Source organism: Scyliorhinus torazame, chromosome 2 (assembly GCF_047496885.1).
Source record: "Scyliorhinus torazame isolate Kashiwa2021f chromosome 2, sScyTor2.1, whole genome shotgun sequence".
Lineage (NCBI taxonomy): Eukaryota > Metazoa > Chordata > Chondrichthyes > Carcharhiniformes > Scyliorhinidae > Scyliorhinus > Scyliorhinus torazame.
Genome location: NC_092708.1, coordinates 219,697,337 through 219,715,233, shown reverse-complemented (window position 1 = coordinate 219,715,233; position 17,897 = coordinate 219,697,337). Strand labels below are relative to the sequence as shown.

The 17,897-nt window shown below is 55.3% G+C and overlaps 1 protein-coding gene across 6 annotated transcripts in view; it reads left to right on the top strand.

Annotated features, from left to right (window-relative positions):
* The first annotated feature begins 8,549 nt into the window (after positions 1 to 8,549).
* Positions 8,550 to 17,897, top strand: part of kansl1l (KAT8 regulatory NSL complex subunit 1-like) — a 149,413-nt gene continuing 140,065 nt past the window's right edge. For 2 of the 6 annotated variants that reach the window (XM_072484074.1, XM_072484084.1), the window contains exon 1: positions 8,551 to 8,889. The gene's annotated coding sequence lies outside the window, so the exon portion shown is untranslated. Of the gene's footprint in view, positions 8,890 to 17,897 lie in introns of all 6 variants that reach the window. The other 4 variants (XM_072484093.1, XM_072484057.1, XM_072484049.1 and 1 more) reach the window with 4 other exon arrangements.

The following is a 17,897-nucleotide window of genomic DNA, read 5'->3' as shown; positions in this document are numbered from 1 at the left end:
AGAGGGTGACGGGCGGCTTGCGGCGGCTGCGGTCGCAGGTGGAGGAGTCCACCCGCGTCCAGGAGCTGGGAGTGGTGCCGGTCATGCGTGCCACCCAGGCCGACACCGCACGGGTGGCGTCCGCGGTGGAGGCAATGGGTGCAACGGTGTCAGACATGGGGAACGGTTTGCGAGGCCTGGGGCTTTCCGTGCAGGCGACGTCTGTGGCCCAGGAAATGGCTGCCCTCTCACAGGAGGCCATGAGCCAGTGCCAGCGCCAGATGGCAGAGGCGCTCAACGCCATAGCCCAGTCTCAGCAGGCCATGGCCCAGTCTCTGCAGGCCATGGCCCAGTCTCAGCAGGCCATGGCCCAGTCTCTGCAGGCCATCGCTGAGGGCATTGGCGCCAGTGGCCATGTGCGAGCCGGCGTCGCACTGTCACAGACAGGGTTTGCCAACCCCCTGGGCTCCATGGCTGCAAACCTGCAGACCCCTGTCGATACCAGCACGGGCCTCCAGGACTGGCAGCGCCAGATGTCGGGGGGGGCGTCGGATGGCCAGTCCGTTCGCATCCCCCACCCATGTAGAGGCCTGGGGGCCATCGGGCACCCCGAGGGAGGAGGAGGTGGTGTGGTCCGTCCCGGCTCCCTCTGTAGGGGAGGTCCCGGTACACCGCGACACCTCGGACTCCCCCCCACCCCCCCCTTCCGTCCCAGGTGCATCGGGTGGGCAACGGGCAGGACAGGCTGGCAGCTCGCCATCCCAGTCGCCCGGGCCGCAGCCTGGCCCATCTAGGCCAGGACGCCCCAGGAAACGGCCGCCAAAGGGATCCAGTGTCAGAGGGCAGGAATCACAGGAGTCCACCTCTAGTTCTGCTGTACCGTCTGGGGAACCACGTAGACGTAGTCAAAGGGCCCGTAAGGCCAAACAATTAGACACTGAGTAAGTTGGCACGGTTGCAGGGCACAGATGAGTTTATGGGGCTAGGGCACGTGCATGAACTCCTTTGGTTATTAAAGTCAATGTTACACCTACAGAAGCTGCCTTTGTGCTCTGTCCAAAGTGTGCGGGGGTGTCATGTACGTTGAGCGCAAGTGTGTGTGTGAGGGGTGGTCTTACCTCAGCCCCAGGTGAGTCTGCCCCCTTCCCCCTGGGCCGCCATCAACATCCCCCGGGCAGAGGACGGGACCGTGCGCTGCAGTGTCACAGCCGCATGCAGGGATGGTCCGGGTGGATGGTGGTACTGTGGCCATGGGTCAGACATAGTCCAACGATGTAGAGCCAGGAGCTCACCGCAGGGCGGGTTGTCATCATCCTCCATGGCCTGCGATAGACACGCGTCCACCCGCAACTGTGTGAGCCCGGCCCGTTGTGCCGCAGGTGGATCGGCAATGGGGGGGGGGGTGGGTGTGCATGCGGGTGGGGTTGGGGAGGGGGGTGAGGGTGCTGGGTGGGTGGATGGGTGGGGGGTGTGGGTGGTCGGCTGTTGCCATGGTGTGCGGTCTGTGGCCATACTACCCGATTCCCACGCCCATCTAGTCAGTGAAGCGGGCGTCTATCAGTCTGTCCCGTGCCCGCTGGGCCAGCCGGTAACGGTGGACAGCCACCCGCCTGTGTCTACCCCGTCTGCCCTGACCATTACCCCCATCCCCCTCATCTGGGGAGGACTGCGCCTCTTCCTGCTGCTCCTCCACTCCGCCCTCCTCTGCCTGCGGCACATCGCCCCTCTGTTGGGCTATGTTGTGCAGGATGCAGCACACCACAATGATGCGGCCGACCCTATCTGACCGATACTGGAGGGCGCCCCCAGAGAGGACCAGGCACCTGAAACGCATCTTCAGCACGCCAAAGCACCTCTCTATCACTCCCCTTGTCGCTACATGGGCATCATTGTAGCGGTTCTCCGCCTCATTGCGTGGCCTCCGTATAGGCGTCATCAGCCACGATCGCAATGGGTAGCCCCTGTCGCCCAGCAACCAGCCCCTCAGCCGGGGATGGCGTCCCTCGTACATGCCGGGGATGGATGACCGCGACAACACGAATGAGTTGTGTACACTGCCTGGGTGACGGGTGCAGACGTGCAGGATCATCATGCGGTGGTCGCAGACCACCTGTACGTTCATCGAATAGGTCCCCTTCCTATTAGTGAACACGGCCCTGTTATCTGCAGGTGGCCGCACGGCGACGTGCATCCCATCGATCGCGCCCTGGACCATGGGGAACCCGGCCACGGCAGAGAAGCCCACGGCCCGGGCATTTTGGCTGGCCCGGTCCACGGGGAAGCGGATGTAGCGGTGCGCCATGGCATATAGGGCATCTGTCACTGCCCGGATGCACCGGTGCACCGATGTCTGCGATATGCCGGACAGGTCCCCACTCGGTGCCTGGAATGACCCCGTTGCATAAAAGTTCAGGGCCACCGTAACCTTGACGGACACGGGGAGAGGGTGTCCCCCGCCAGTGCCACGCGGTGACAGGTGTGCCAGCAGGTGGCAGATGTGTGCCACGGTTTCCCGGCTCATCCGGAGTCTCCTCCTGCATTCCCGGTCCGTGAGGTCCTGGTATGACTGCCTGGGCCGGTACACACGGGGCGCCCTCGGGTGCCTCCGTTGCCGTGGGGCCGCGACGTCCTCCTCCCCCTCCTCGTCCTGTCGGTCGGGTGTCCCTCCAGCCAGGGCGGCTGCCGCCTGCCCCTCTGCAGCAGCCTGCGCTGCCTCTCTGGCACGCTCCTCCTCCTCCTCATCCAGGGCAACATAGACATGAGCGGCTGCCGCCACGGCGGCCAACATCGCTGGATGATCTGAAAACATGACGGCCTGGTGGGGGAGGGGAACGACGACATGTCATTGCCCATATCCCCTCCTCCCCCCAGCCAGGTGGCATGGACCGCATGGGTCCAACTGTTGGAGGCTGGCACCTGGCCAGGTGGACCAACTCACTTGCCCTCCCATCCCCCTCCCCAGCAGGGACCACCCCCCCAACCTCCACCCCGGCACAGACCCCCCCCCCCCAACCTCCACCCCGGCACGGACCCCCCCATCCCCCTCCCCGGCACGGACACCCCCCAACCTCCACCCCGGCACGGACCCACCCCCAACCTCCACCCCGGCACGGACCCCCCCATCCCCCTCCCCAGCAGGGACCCCCCCCAACCTCCACCCCGGCACAGACCCCCCCCCCCAACCTCCACCCCGGCACGGACCCCCCCATCCCCCTCCCCAGCAGGGACCCCCCCCCCCAACCTCCACCCCGACACGGACCCCCCCCCAACCTCCGCCCCGGCACGGACCCCCCATCCCCCTTCCCAGCAGGGACCCCCCCCCCAACCTCCACCCCGGCACGGACCCCCCCCAACCTCCACCCCGGCACGGACCCCCCCATCCCCCTCCCCAGCAGGGACCCCCCCCCCCCAACCTCCACCCCGGCACGGACCCCCCCCCAACCTCCACCCCGGCACAGACCCCCCCCTAACCTCCACCCCGGCACGGACCCCCCCCCCCATCCCCCTCCCCAACAGGGGACCCCCCCCCCCAACCTCCACCCCGGCACGGACCCCCCCCCCCAACCTCCACCCCGGCACGGACCCCTCCACCCCGGCACGGACCCCCCCATTCCCCTCCCCAGCACGAACCCCCACGGCACGGACCCCCCCCCAACCTCCACCCCGGCACGGACCCCCCCCCCCCCCAAACCCGGCACGGACCCCCTCCCGGCACTCCCCCGGAGCCCAGCCTACTCTAACCACCCCCCCCCCCCCGCCGCACACACGACACAGAACCCTAGACACACCTCTCCCCACACATTCAGACTGCGGCCACGCCATCGCCTGCCCAGAGCCAACCCCCCAGGCCGTCACTCACCTCCACGCTGGTCGGCGTGACCCTGGAGCACAGGGTCACGCCGATGAAAAAGAGGTTTGATTCACGTCGACGTGAACGGTCATCACGTCGACGGGACTTCGGCCCATCCGGAAGGGAGAATATCGGCAGGCCGAAAATCGGCTGCCTTGCGCAGACCCGTGACATTCTCCGCGGCAGCGGCGACATTAACGCCCCGCCGACTTTTCTCCCTTCGGAGACTTCGGCAACCGGCGGGGGCGGGATTCACGGCGGCCAATGGCCATTCTCCGACCCTCTGGGGGGTCGGAGAATGACGCCCCATGTCTGGAAAGAACATTTGGAGCTGTAAAACTGTTGTGCTGTTTTCTATCCTTTGAAACCCTTTTGCCACCCTTTATGATCCAATTAAAATATTCCCACTCTCTTTTAAAGTCAAGGTATCTTTCAGCCCTTACACTAATGATTGTATAACAGTAGAAAGTACTGACATTACAGTAAAATAAAAATACTTAATTCCTGGAAAAATGTAGAACAGTCAGCGCCTGTAGCCACAATCCAGGCATAAATTGTACTGCACTTCAACTAAATCAAAGTTGAGCTTTATTAGCAGATTGGGAAAGGAACAAGAATATCAGTAACTAATTATTGTGGATGGAGCAGTGAAACAACCTCACTTTAACAACTGCAAACATTCACATCATATAACCATGCTGTGGTCCAAGGGCAAGATGGTGCAGGGAAGGGAGATGCTGAATGGCAGGATCACAGAAGTTTAGATAAGGCATTTGCAGATTGGAAGAGAGCGAGAGCGAATGGGAATGTTTAATTTGGACCAAATAAAATGGCACTGGGTAATCCAATAACCTCAATCCGAGGAAGGCACCACTAATAAAACACACTTTGAAATTCTCAAATTAATTGAAAAGGCACAAAACAAAACTACATCGTAATCTAATTTCCAAGTGTGCAGTTAACACCTAAAGAGCCTGCTGAATGCAGAAGGCCTCCAAATTCTTCGCGCTATCCCTCCAGGGCCACCAACATCGCTGTTACAGGAGCGGTCAACTGAGATTTCTAGATTATGCATTGATTATCCTAGTTTGCAGCCACCGATGGACGATTTGCATTTCCATTTTGTGTTTTTCCCTGATTTTCATTCCTGGCACTTCATCTATATGCAGAATCTATTCTTCTTCTTGGGCAGGGGGCAGGGTGGCATTCTATGTGCACCAGAAGGCACCGTCGGAATACATTTCCTGGCCGGAAAAAAACATTACTATTGATTTGGGACCCGTGTATTTTCCGGTTCACGGCTCTGATGCTGAGACCTGATCAGAACCAAGCGGTGGAACGAATAATTTGAACGGATTTTAAAGAACGATTGGGTTTTATGTCCTGTTCTTTAACGGAATCCACAGAAATTCGTTAATTATCAATTGAGCCACATTACATTGTCCAAGGACGGCTCAGGACAACCAAGACAAGAAATCGTATGAGTAAAACAACCTTGCTCTGACCGGAACGGTTACTCAGTGTTCATGAGTAATTTGGCCCTAATATTTATTTTAAATGTGATTTTGTCGTAAGGAGACATAAACTTCGATCATTATGTATGTAGCACGTTTTAAAGGGTGTTGAGTTTCTTTTGAAATTCCTATCCCTTTCCGGTCGAAAAGTAATTTAAATCGAGGTTGTTTTTAAGAGAACCTTTGGTCCATTTATTAATTAGTTTTAAATAATGGAGCCAAAGCTCCATGCTTTATATTGTACCCTTTTATACCCGAGTCAGAACCAATGTGCATGGTGATTGTAAATGTGGCTGGATATAGTGTTCATTGCGACAATTCTTAAAATTTGATTGCTCACACCAAGGTCAAGTTCTGGTAAGTATATCTTAAGCATTTATGTTTTGTTGTATCACGCGCTGAATGTGTAGCTAAGTTTTAATTTCTATGTAGGGATTCTAATTAAGGAGTTGCTGCTGCTCAATGTAGAGTATCTCAAACCATTTGTATGGTTTACCGGATGGAAAATTACACACTTGGCAAACAATCGAAGGTTGAATTTGCGGCTGAGGATTGTATCCCAAATTTAAAGGATATAATTGCCTATACGGTCATCTTTTAGTGCAGCACTTTTTAAATGTGTGTATATATTTATTTCCAATGATTAACGTTTCGTTCTATTTGTTTAAAAGTTTGTACTTGGTGCCTGTTATTTTAATAATTATTCCCACTGCAGTTGCCAGGTTTAACTGAACAGGTGCTGGGGGCGGGGGGGGGGGGGGGCTTAACTTTAAAAATAAGTAAATCCACTATGAGTATTTGAAATAAAAACACAAAATATCGGGAATATTCAGTAGCTCCGGCAGCATCTGTGGAGAGAAGAAACCGAATTAATGTTTCAGATCCCATGACCTTTCATGTTCGATAAGTGGGACTTGCAAGGCCAGGAGGTTATTGTTAAGGTGACCGAAGAAGTACCGTCTGCGCTGGGGGGGGTGGGGGTAGAACTGGCCATCGCTGGGGGGGGGGGGGGGTAGAACTGGCCATCGCTGGGGGGGGGGGGGGTAGAACTGGCCATCGCTGGGGGGGGGGGGGTAGAACTGGCCATCGCTGGGGGGGGGGGGGGGTTAGAACTGGCCATCGCTGGGGGGGGGGGGGGGTAGAACTGGCCATCGCTGGGGGGGGGGGGGTAGAACTGGCCATCGCTGGGGGGGGGGTAGAACTGGCCATCGCTGGGGGGGGGGTAGAACTGGCCATCGCTGGGGGGGGGGGTTAGAACTGGCCATCGCTGGGGGGGGGGGGTAGAACTGGCCATCGCTGGGGGGGGGGGGTAGAACTGGCCATCGCTGGGGGGTGGGGGTAGAACTGGCCATCGCTGGGGGGGGGGGGGGGGGGGGGTAGAACTGGCCATCGCTGGGGGGGGGGGGGGGGGTAGAACTGGCCATCGCTGGGGGGGGGGGGTAGAACTGGCCATCGCTGGGGGGGGGGGGGTAGAACTGGCCATCGCTGGGGGGGGGGGGTAGAACTGGCCATCGCTGGGGGGGGGGGTGTAGAACTGGCCATCGCTGGGGGGGGGTAGAACTGGCCATCGCTGGGGGGGGGGGGGTAGAACTGGCCATCGCTGGGGGGGGGGGTAGAACTGGCCATCGCTGGGGGGGGGGTAGAACTGGCCATCGCTGGGGGGGGGGGGTAGAACTGGCCATCGCTGGGGGGGGGGGGGGGTAGAACTGGCCATCGCTGAGGGGGGGGGTAGAACTGGCCATCGCTGGGGGGGGGGGGTAGAACTGGCCATCGCTGGGGGGGGGGGGGTAGAACTGGCCATCGCTGGGGGGGGGTAGAACTGGCCATCGCTGGGGGGGGGGTAGAACTGGCCATCGCTGGGGGGGGGGGTAGAACTGGCCATCGCTGGGGGGGGGGTAGAACTGGCCATCGCTGGGGGGGGGGTAGAACTGGCCATCGCTGGGGGGGGGGTAGAACTGGCCATCGCTGGGGGGGGGGTAGAACTGGCCATCGCTGAGGGGGGGGGTAGAACTGGCCATCGCTGGGGGGGGGGGGGTAGAACTGGCCATCGCTGGGGGGGGGGGGGTAGAACTGGCCATCGCTGGGGGGGGGGGGGGTAGAACTGGCCATCGCTGGGGGGGGGGTAGAACTGGCCATCGCTGGGGGGGGGTAGAACTGGCCATCGCTGGGGGGGGGGGTAGAACTGGCCATCGCTGGGGGGGTGGGGTAGAACTGGCCATCGCTGGGGGGGGGGGGGGGGTAGATCTGGCCATCGCTGGGGGGGGGGGGGTAGATCTGGCCATCGCTGGGGGGGGGGTAGAACTGGCCATCGCTGGGGGGGGGGTAGAACTGGCCATCGCTGGGGGGGGGGGTAGAACTGGCCATCGCTGGGGGGGGGGTAGAACTGGCCATCGCTGGGGGGGGGGGGTAGAACTGGCCATCGCTGGGGGTCGGGGTAAAACTGGCCATCGCGGGGGGGGGGTAAAACTGGCCATCGCTGGGGGGGGGGGGTAGAACTGGCCATCGCTGGGGTGGGGGTAGAACTGGCCATCGCTGGGGGGGGGGTAGAACTGGCCATCGCTGGGGGGGGGGGGGTAGAACTGGCCATCGCTGGGGGGGGGGGGTAAAACTGGCCATCGCTGGGGGGGGGGTAGAACTGGCCATCGCTGGGGGGGGTGGGTGGGGGTAGAACTGGCCATCGCTGGGGGGGGGGTAGAACTGGCCATCGCTGGGGGGGGGGGTAGAACTGGCCATCGCTGGGGGGGGGGGGGGGTAGAACTGGCCATCGCTGGGGGGGGGGGTAGAACTGGCCATCGCTGGGGGGGGGGGGGGTAGAACTGGCCATCGCTGGGGGGGGGGTAGAACTGGCCATCGCTGGGGGGGGGGGGTAGAACTGGCCATCGCTGGGGGGTGGGTAGAACTGGCCATCGCTGGGGGGTGGGTAGAACTGGCCATCGCTGGGGGGGGGGGTAGAACTGGCCATCGCTGGGGGGGGGGGGGGGTAGAACTGGCCATCGCTGGGGGGGGGGGGTAGAACTGGCCATCGCTGGGGGGGGGGGGGGGGGCGTTGAGAGAACTGGCCGCTTTGACCTCCCGCCGCCCCCTTCCCAGCCGCGATTGGTCACACGCGGAGCACGGAATCTTGCGAGTGGCTGTGGTGGAGCATCAATCAACCGCACGTCACTGGCCGGCCTGCTTTCCCCGCCCCCCACGGCTGGAAGTGACTGTGACGGAAGCGGTTGGGGGAAGAGAAGAAGACAACAACAACAACAGCTGTGGGCAGCGAGTGCGCCGGGCTGCTGGAGGCTCTCGTGTAAAGGCAACCGGCGCCATTTGTGTGCGGAAACGTCGTAATGCCTTCGTTTAACATATAAAGTGTGGGAGAAGTGGCGGGTGTGTTTCGTCGTCAACCGATTTTTATTTTTTTTAAAAGTTGGGACCGAACTGTTGGGGAGTGTTTACGACGGAAGGGACCGAACTGTTGGGAGTTTACGTGCTGAGAGGAGCCGACGGCGAGTCCCCCCCCCCCGGGTGAACAGGCGGGGTCTAGCGCGGCAGGGTCACGTGGTAAGATTTACTGACGCGCTCGCGCTCCGCCAGCCTCAGTCAGCGAGGGGATGAGACAGAATTGGGAGGGAGGGAGAGACCAGTCCGGAGACCAGTCACAAACTGGGACACACACACACGGCGGCCAGACCCTCTCCCCGGGCTAACTGATTGTGGGCCGTGAACCCTGATCACTCCATCAGGTCATTCCCACTCTCAACACCGCGTTAAAGCGAGACCCCAACCGGGGCAGGGAGGACAGGAGAATGGTGGCAGCAGCAGATTTAATCATTTTCAAAATGGAGCTGGATAAATACTTGAAAGGGATTTGGGATTAGCCGGGCGGGAGGGCGGGGCCTTTCACAGGTGAAGGTCTTTAAAAGAAAAGCCGAGTGATTTTTTTTTGCTCTATGGTAATTTTCTGGGAAATAGAAGAGTAGACATACGCAGGTAAACTATTTATGTCGCCAAATGCGCCCAGTTTTACACTTTTTTTTTTAGCATTTGTGTCGAATTTACTCACTAACCAGTATAGAAATCTCAGGAAGCATAACTTGTTTATCGACTGTTCCAGTCAAGAGTACATCTTTTTGTGAAAAAGTATTTAACGGACTAAATTGTATATCTTGAAATAGTTCCTGTCTGTAACTTTCTAAGAAATTGATTAGTGAATTTATATTTGGTACACTAATGTGGTGGGAGGGGGACGTGGGGAATAGATTTAAATCTTTTGGCTGCCTTGATTACAGTAACATGGTGATTCAAAAGATATTGCACGATTGTTTTAATAAGATTTGGTATAATTTATGTGATGTTGTGCAGATTGGAAGCAAATGTAATGAAAATGTGATATCCACCGAAAGAGTTGGCATTACTGGTTATGTATCCTAAGCCAAAACACTGAGGATTGAAACTTGACACTGATACTTGCCTTTATAATGTAACTGCTCTTTTTTATTAATTCACGGGGTGTGGGTGATGCTAGCTAGGCCAGCATTTTTATTGCCCGTCCCTAATTGCCCTTGAAAAGGTGGTGTGAGCTGTCACCTTAACTGCTGCAGTTTATGCGTAGGTGAAAAGTGCGGTGAGGAAGGGAGTACCAGGATTTTGACCCAGCGACAGTGATATTGTTCCATGTCAGGATGGTGTGTGGTTTGAAGAGGAGGTGGTGATATTCCCATGCATCCTGTTACCCGTGTCCTCCTTATAGAGTTTGTGGGTTGGAAGATGTTGTTGAAGGAGCCTTAGTGAGTTGCTGCAGTGCATCTTGTAGATGGTACACACTGCTGCCACTGTGTGGTGGTGGTGGTGGACGGAGTGCAAATCAAACAGGCTGCTTTGTCTGGAGGATTGCACCTCCTCTTCCAATTAGACATTTAACAGCTTTCTGGGCTTTCCAGTAGCACCTCTGGTGGGCCAGGAAGATGTGTATATTTGGAATCGTATAACTCTCCTGATGTGCTTCAGTCATAGAATTGTTCTGTTCATTTTCATGACATAGCCAGGTCAGATTATAATATCCTGAACTGTAATTTCAGTGATTAATCAGCTGGTGTTTCAAAGTGTTGTCAGAATGAATGGGAATGCTGAAGGCACGAGGGGAGAACGGAAATATTTATTTGTAAATGTTCAGAGACACCGGCTAATGGTCTGGTGACATGGATTCAGATCCCACCACAGCAGCTGGTGGAATTTAAATTCAATTAATAAATCTTGAATTTAAAAAAAAAAGTTGTATGGTGACCCCAGAATTATTGTTTGTCGTGAAAACCGATCTGGTTCACTAATAACCTTTTAGGGAAGCAAATCTGCCATCCTTGCCTGCTCTCCCTTGCATGTGATTTGGGGGAGGCAGTGGCGTAGTGGTATTGTCGCTGAACGAGTAATCCAGAGTCATGCTCTGGGGACCCGTATTTGAATCCCTCCATGGCAGATGGTGAAATTTGAATTCAATAAAAAAAATGATGACCATAAAACCATTGTTGATTGTCGTAAAAAAACATCTGGTTCACTAATGTCCTTTAGGGAAGGAAATCCACTGTCCTTGCCTGGCCTGAGCTACTTGTGACTCCAGATCTACAGCAATGTGATTGACTCTTAAATGCCCTCAGGGACGGACAATAAATGCTGGCCCAGCCAGCGACACCCACACCCCATGAACAAATTCTTTAAAAACCCATAGCTATATGGCTGATTCTTGAAAACGTTCTTTGAAATGGTTTAGCAAATTTCAGTTGTACATAACTGCTGCAAATTCTAAAACGAGCAAAAAAAGACAGACGGCCCAGCATCAACCTATGCACTAGAAATGATGACAACACATTCATTTCTGTCGATCTTGTGGGCAGCACGGTGGTACAGTGCTTATCGCTGCTGCCTCACAGCGCCAAGGACCCAGGTTAGTTTGCATATTCTCCCCGTGTCTGCTTGAGTCTCACCCCCTCACCAAAACGATGTGTAGGGTAGGTGGATTGGCCATGCTAAATTTCTCCTTAATTGGAAAAAGAATTTGGCACACTAAATTTACTTTTTTTTACAAAACTGTCGAACTTGCAAATCCCTCCTTGTGAACATCTGGGAACTTGTGCCAAAATTGGGAGGACTGTCTGACAGACTAGTCAACCAATAGCCTGACATTGCCATGCTCATGGAATCATACCTCACAGAATGCTGCAGGCACCACCGTCACCATCCCACTAACAGGACAGACCCACCAGAGGTGGTGGCACAATGGTTACTGTCAGGATGGAGTTGCCTGGGTGTTCTCAACATTGACACTGGCCCCATGAAGTCGCATGACAACAAATCAGACATGGGTAAGGAACTCTCTGCTGATCACTGACCTGCCTACTTCCCCACCCAGAACTCCATGCTGAATACCACTTTGAGGAAACACGAAGGGTAGCAAGGACATAAAGCAGTCTAGGTAGAGGAGTTCAATGTCCACCACCAGGAGTGGCTTGACAGCACCACTGCTGGCTGAGTCCTGAAGGACATAAGTTCTACATTAGGGCACGATTCTCCAGAAAGATCTTTAAGTGTGGTAGCAAATGGGAACTGCCATTAGCTTCCAAGTGCTTGGTTGGAAGTGCAATACAATGTTAATTGGTCCACTTAACGAGGCCCAACACCGCAAATGAAGGCTGGCCAGCAGATTTGCCGGGACCACGCTCGCCAGACACCCACTAACAAGATTGCGCAGCAGTTAAACTGCTCTTTCACAGCCATCTGCACGCAGCTCGCAGCCATGGCGCTGAGATGTCCAACCCCAGGATTTGGAGACCCGGACCAGAGGAGGCTCCTAGATTCTGTCGAGGCCACGAGGGATGTCTTGTTTCCCCCAAGGATGAACCGCGGGACAGCCAGTGCCACCTGGGATGAAGTGGTACAGGCTGTCAGCTCGGGAAGCGTGACCAGGAAGACTGGCCTCCAGTGCTACAGGATGGTCAACGACCTACATGTGAGTCACCCCCCCCCCCCTCCCCCCGAATCACCATAGTGAACCACATGTGCAGCTAAAAATGCCCTCTGTCACCGCATGAGAAGCTGTCTCAACCGTCGAGAGGGAGGGCCCAGACTGGCGGCGGGGTGCTGGACAGAAGAATCCTCACCAACTTTGAGGAATGGGCCCTGCAGGTCACGAGGACAGAGCAGTCACCAACGCGGAGGTCGGCGCACGCCACGTGGGTGAGGATACACCGGGCCCCACTCGGAGGACCTGTCACACGTGAATTGTTAATATCATTCAGACTGAACCATCCCTTCCACTGAGCGTGTTCATTCTCCCGCAGGACCTCCAGCTGATGGCGCTGCCCATCCGGGGTTGTCCCCCACCCTGCCTCCCATGAGACCACCTAGGAGGAGAACTGCGAGGATGTACCCATCAATGCGTCATATCTATCATCCCCACCTTCCACCAGTGCAGATCACGCACCGTGGGCAACATTAGTGGTTCGGCTTCTGGGGCACATTCTGGTGAGCACCTCACAGTTGCTGATGCACATCAGGCAAGTCAGCAGAAAGAGGCCTTCTGTATCCTAAGACCTGCTGGGTCCCAGTCAGATGCTGAGCCTCTGGAACAGGTTTGCCCGGAGCTGATGCAAACTTTAGGGTGCTGCCGGGGCATTAAGATGGAGAATACAGTGACACTCCAGCACAATGTCAGCAGCATTAGTGGAGATGTCCAAGGCATGGTTAAGTCAGTGACGGCCATGGCTGAGGGCCTCCGTAGACTGTGACTTGCTGGGGGACATGACCCAGCGCCAGTCGTTGAGGCACTTCAGGACATGCATATCCCCGTCTCGGATGGGAATGGGTGAGACGCTGCAGAGCATGTGCCAGTCGCAGGTGGGCATTGCCAAGCCACTGCAGAGTGTGTCCCAGTTACTGAGGAGCATTGTCAAGGGCATCGACATGATGGTGCAGACATTGGGTAGCTGCCAGGGCTGGCATAGCCAGTTGACGCAGGGGTAGCTGGGGCTCAATCGAGCTACCCTCCGTCCTGAGATGATCCCCAGTGCCCCTATGGACCCGGACTGGGAAGACGGTTCCAGGTGGCAACACGGACCCATCCTATGGACTGGCGACGGTAGCCAGCAGTTCCCCTGTGTTCCACACCTCTGACGACGCCGTGTCTCGGGGTCAACACCCAGAACAGGGTGGCATGGCTGTGCATGTGCCACCGTCAAGTGCACTGGGGCCCTCCAGCCTCAGAGCCCCCAGGGGACACTGACCAGGGGCATCGAAGGCCATATGACGTGGTAAGCAGCTGGCTGCCTCCATCGCTGATGTGCATCCTGGGGTACACCTAGATGCAGCGTGAGAGCAAGGATGGCCAAGCACATCGAGGGTCATTGAGAGTGCACTGGGAGCGGGGGTCAGAAGTAGAGTGCGCGTTCAGGGCGGTGGGTGGGTACAGTTGTACGAGACAAAAGCCCTCACACAACCAGTATGGCGCATCTGGCTCTTTGTTCCTCGATGCAGGCCGAGCACCAATCCCGTGACCCAACCCCCCAGACATAGGCCTTTCCCGCGCGCACCCCGTATCGGCGGGACTTCCCAACGGACTGCAAACCTGGACCCCCCCCAGACGCCCAAACAGAAGGTCGCCGCACACCAGCTGCGGACATGTGCCTGGAGCTGAGGCCCCTCCCCTCGGTGTTCGGAGGTTGGCTGCTGCATCTGTGGTTCTGCCACCCACAGTGTTCAAGCACTATGTCCATGCATCAAGGTGTGATTGGGATCCTAGGCAATGAGCCCCATATGCTATGTAGCCCGCCCACCCATGGGGATCCACTTGGGATGTGTGCTCACTTAACCACGATTGCCAATTCCCCATTAGCAATAACCATCAGCCGCACTGCCAGAGGCCTCCATGGTCATTATGGGTGGTTGGGCAGACAGGCAGGGACTAGAACATAGAACATACAGTGCAGAAGGAGGCCATTCGGCCCATCGAGTCTGCACCGACCCACTTAAGCTCTCACTTCCACCCTATCCCCGCAACCCAATAACCCCATCTAACCTTTTTTTGGTCAGAATAGGCAATTTATTATGGTCAATCCACCTACCTGCACGTCTTTGGACTGTGGGAGGAAACCGGAGCACCCGGAGGAAACCCACGCAGACACTGGAAGAACGTGCAGACTCCACACAGACCGTGACCCAGCAGGGAATCGAACCTGGGACCCTGGCGCTGTGAAGCCACAGTGCTAATCTAGGTCCCCGGAACGGGTAGAACAATCCAGGGATTGTCATGCACGGCTGCACTCCCCTATTCTCATTTTCCCCCCCCCCCTTCCAACCCCGCAATGCCCCTCCTAGCACAGGGACAGCAAACCCAGTGGTCCTGGGCTCATTGCCCATGAGCGAAGATGGCTATTCACCAGCTTAGTGTCCCCGCAGCAGCCCTTCCGCCAGGTTCGCGGTTTTCAAAGGGAGTACTAATCGGCGCCTTGCTGGGGAAGGGACTGGATCACAGAAGGCCGTTGGATATGGAGTGGCTCCTGTTAATTGTATGGAAATAGTGCTTTAAAGTGGTAATTATCGATTTTTCACCACACTACGGCGGGATCCCAATTTCGTCTACGGGAGTGGGCCAGTTGCATCGTAAACGCTTTGGCATCCGATAAGGTTCTCGTTTTCAGCCTCTGGTTATTCACCGGCCTCTTCTCGCTCGAGCGAACTGAGGCCGCTGAATCACTTGTCTTCAGGTGGTAAGGGACCTAATAAAGACAAAAGCTATTCGTCCTCACCAATCTACCTGTCGCAGATGCAGCTGTCCATGACAGTATTGGTAGAAGTGGCTACCACACAGTCCTTGTGGGGATGAAGCCCTTTTTCACATTAAGGATGTCCTCCATCGTGTGTTGCACAGCCACTATGTTAAATGGGATGATTTCAAACAGATCTTAAAGCAGGGCTTACATGAGGTGCTGTGCACCATTAGCAGCAGAATTGTACACAACCACCGTATGTAACCTCATGGCCTGACATATCCCTCACTCTGGAATGATCATCAAGCCAGGGGATCAACCCTGGTTCAATGAATGAAAGAGAAAATGCTGGAAAATCTCAGCAGGCCTGGCAGCACCTGTAGGGAGAGGAAAGAGCTAACGTTTCGAGTCCGATGACTCTTTGTCAAAGCTAACCGACAGAGAAAGTGGGAAATATTTATACTGTGGAGTGAGAATGAAAGATGAGTCATAGCCACAGAAACCCAGGGAAACCGGGTGCTAATGGCCACAGAAACTAGGGGTAAGGGTGTTAATGGCGGTCCCAAGAGAAAACAAAATATGTGGAAGGTCAAACAGCAGAGAAACTAACATCAGAGGATGAACCGTAGATGTGGGGGGAGGGGGAAGGGGGAAGCAAAGAGGAGAAAGGTGGATAAGATTGGGGGGGGGGGGGGGGGAAATTAAATATATATTAAGAAAGAAAGAAATGGTAAAAAGACAGTTAAAATGAAATGGGATGAAAACAAATGGGTCAAGGTGGGGTAGAGCTGATCACCTGAAGTTGTTGAATTCGATGTTCAGGCCGGAAGGCTATAGCGTGCCTAACCATAAGGTGAGATGTTGTTCCTCCGGTTTGCGTTGAGCTTCACTGGAACATTTGCAGCTGGCCAAGAACAGACATGTAGGCATGGGAGCGGGGTCTATTGTTAAAATGGCAAGCAACAGGAAGATCAGGGTCCTGAATGCACACAGACCAAAGATGCTCAGCAAAGCGATCACCCAATCTGCATTTGGTCTCTCCAATATGGAGGAGACCACATTGGGAGCAGCGAATGCAGTAGACCAAATTGGAAGAGATGCAAGTGAAACGCTGCTTAACCTGGAATGAGTGTTTTGGGCCTGGGATGTTAAGCATGGAAGAGGTAAAGGGACAGGTGTTACACCTTCTGCGATTGCATGGGAAGGTGCAATGGGTGATGGGAGAGGTACTGGGTATGGTGGAGGAGTGGACTAGGTTGTCTCGGAGGGAACAGTCTCTGTGGAATGCTGACAGAGGGAGTGAAGGGAAGATGTGTTTGGTGGTGGCATCACGCTGGAGTTGGCGAAAATGGTGGAGGATTATGCTTTGCATACGGAGGCTGGTGGAATGAAATGTGAGAACGAGGGGGACTCTATCCTTGTTCTGGGAGGGAATGGAGGGGGCGAGGGGAGTGGCGCGGGAGATGGACCGCACACTGTTGAGGGCCCTGTCCACAACTGTAGGTGGGAAATTACGGTTGAGGAAGAAAGAACATATTTTCGAAGCACCATTTTGGAAAGTGGCTTTTATCCTGGTTCACTGAAGTTTGCAGGCGGGTATACCAGGAGCAGCATTTGGCATACTAAAAAATGAGATGTCAACCAAGTGAAACTTCAAAACTTTGCATGCCAAACAGTTGAAACAGCAAACGATAGATGTTCCACGGCTTAAAATCTCAAGCTATGTTTTTAAACACATATACAGATATTTTGGCTAATATTTTTTAAAACTGGGCAAAAGGCGTCAAATTGCCTGCCTTTGACTCTGGCCGCCTCTCCACCCCCCAGCCCCCAAGTTGTTAGAAAAGTGTCTTCTGGAACTGAAAAAAACCACTGCCATTTATCCATCTGGCAAGCAACAGCAGCAAAAGGGCTCTGTTCAGGTGAATGGCTGCCTATCCCCACCTACACTGTTATCGATTAGAACATCTCTACCAGCCCCTGGCACCACATGTTTGAGTGTGTAAAAATACACTAACCCATTTAGTTCACCCTATCTCAAGTTTACTGTGGAGTTATTAATAGACAATTGGATCACACCAAAATGGAGGGGTTGAGAAAATGTGCCACCACAGAGGTAAATCACAAATACCTTTTCTGTTTACAGATGGGCGATGAGAGGAGAAATAAAGGCTGTTGAAATTAAACCCTACTCTCTCCAGTCTGTAACATAGAACTAAGCGATCCCACAATCAACGGAGCAGATCTAAGTTGTGCTACATTGTGAATGGTGAGGGACAATTGACAGCAAACTGGAGGAGGAGGCTCCGCAAATACCCCCATCCTCAATGATGAGGGAGCCAAGACGAGGCTGAAACATTTGCAGCTGAGTAGATCTCTGCCTCCTGAGGTCTCCAGCATCACACATGCCAGTCTTCAGCCAGTTTCATTCACTCCACTTGATATCAAGAAGGCACTGGATACTGCAAAGGCCCTGACGATATTTCAACAGTTGTACTGAAGACTTGTGTCCAGAACTAGCTGTGCCCCTAGCCAAGCTGTTCCACTACAGCTGCAACACTGGCATCTATCCAGCAATGTGAGAAATTGCCCAGGTATGTCCTGTACACACAACGCAGGACAAATCCAACCTGACAAATTATCGTCCCATCAATCTACTCTTGATCAAGTATAATTGACAGGGCAATCAAGCAAAATTACTCCGTAATAATCTGTTTACTGACACTCCATTTAGGCTGTGCCAGGGCCGTTCGGCTCCTGGCCTTGTTACAGCCTTGGTCCATATATGGGCAAAGTAGCTGAAAGGCGAGAGTA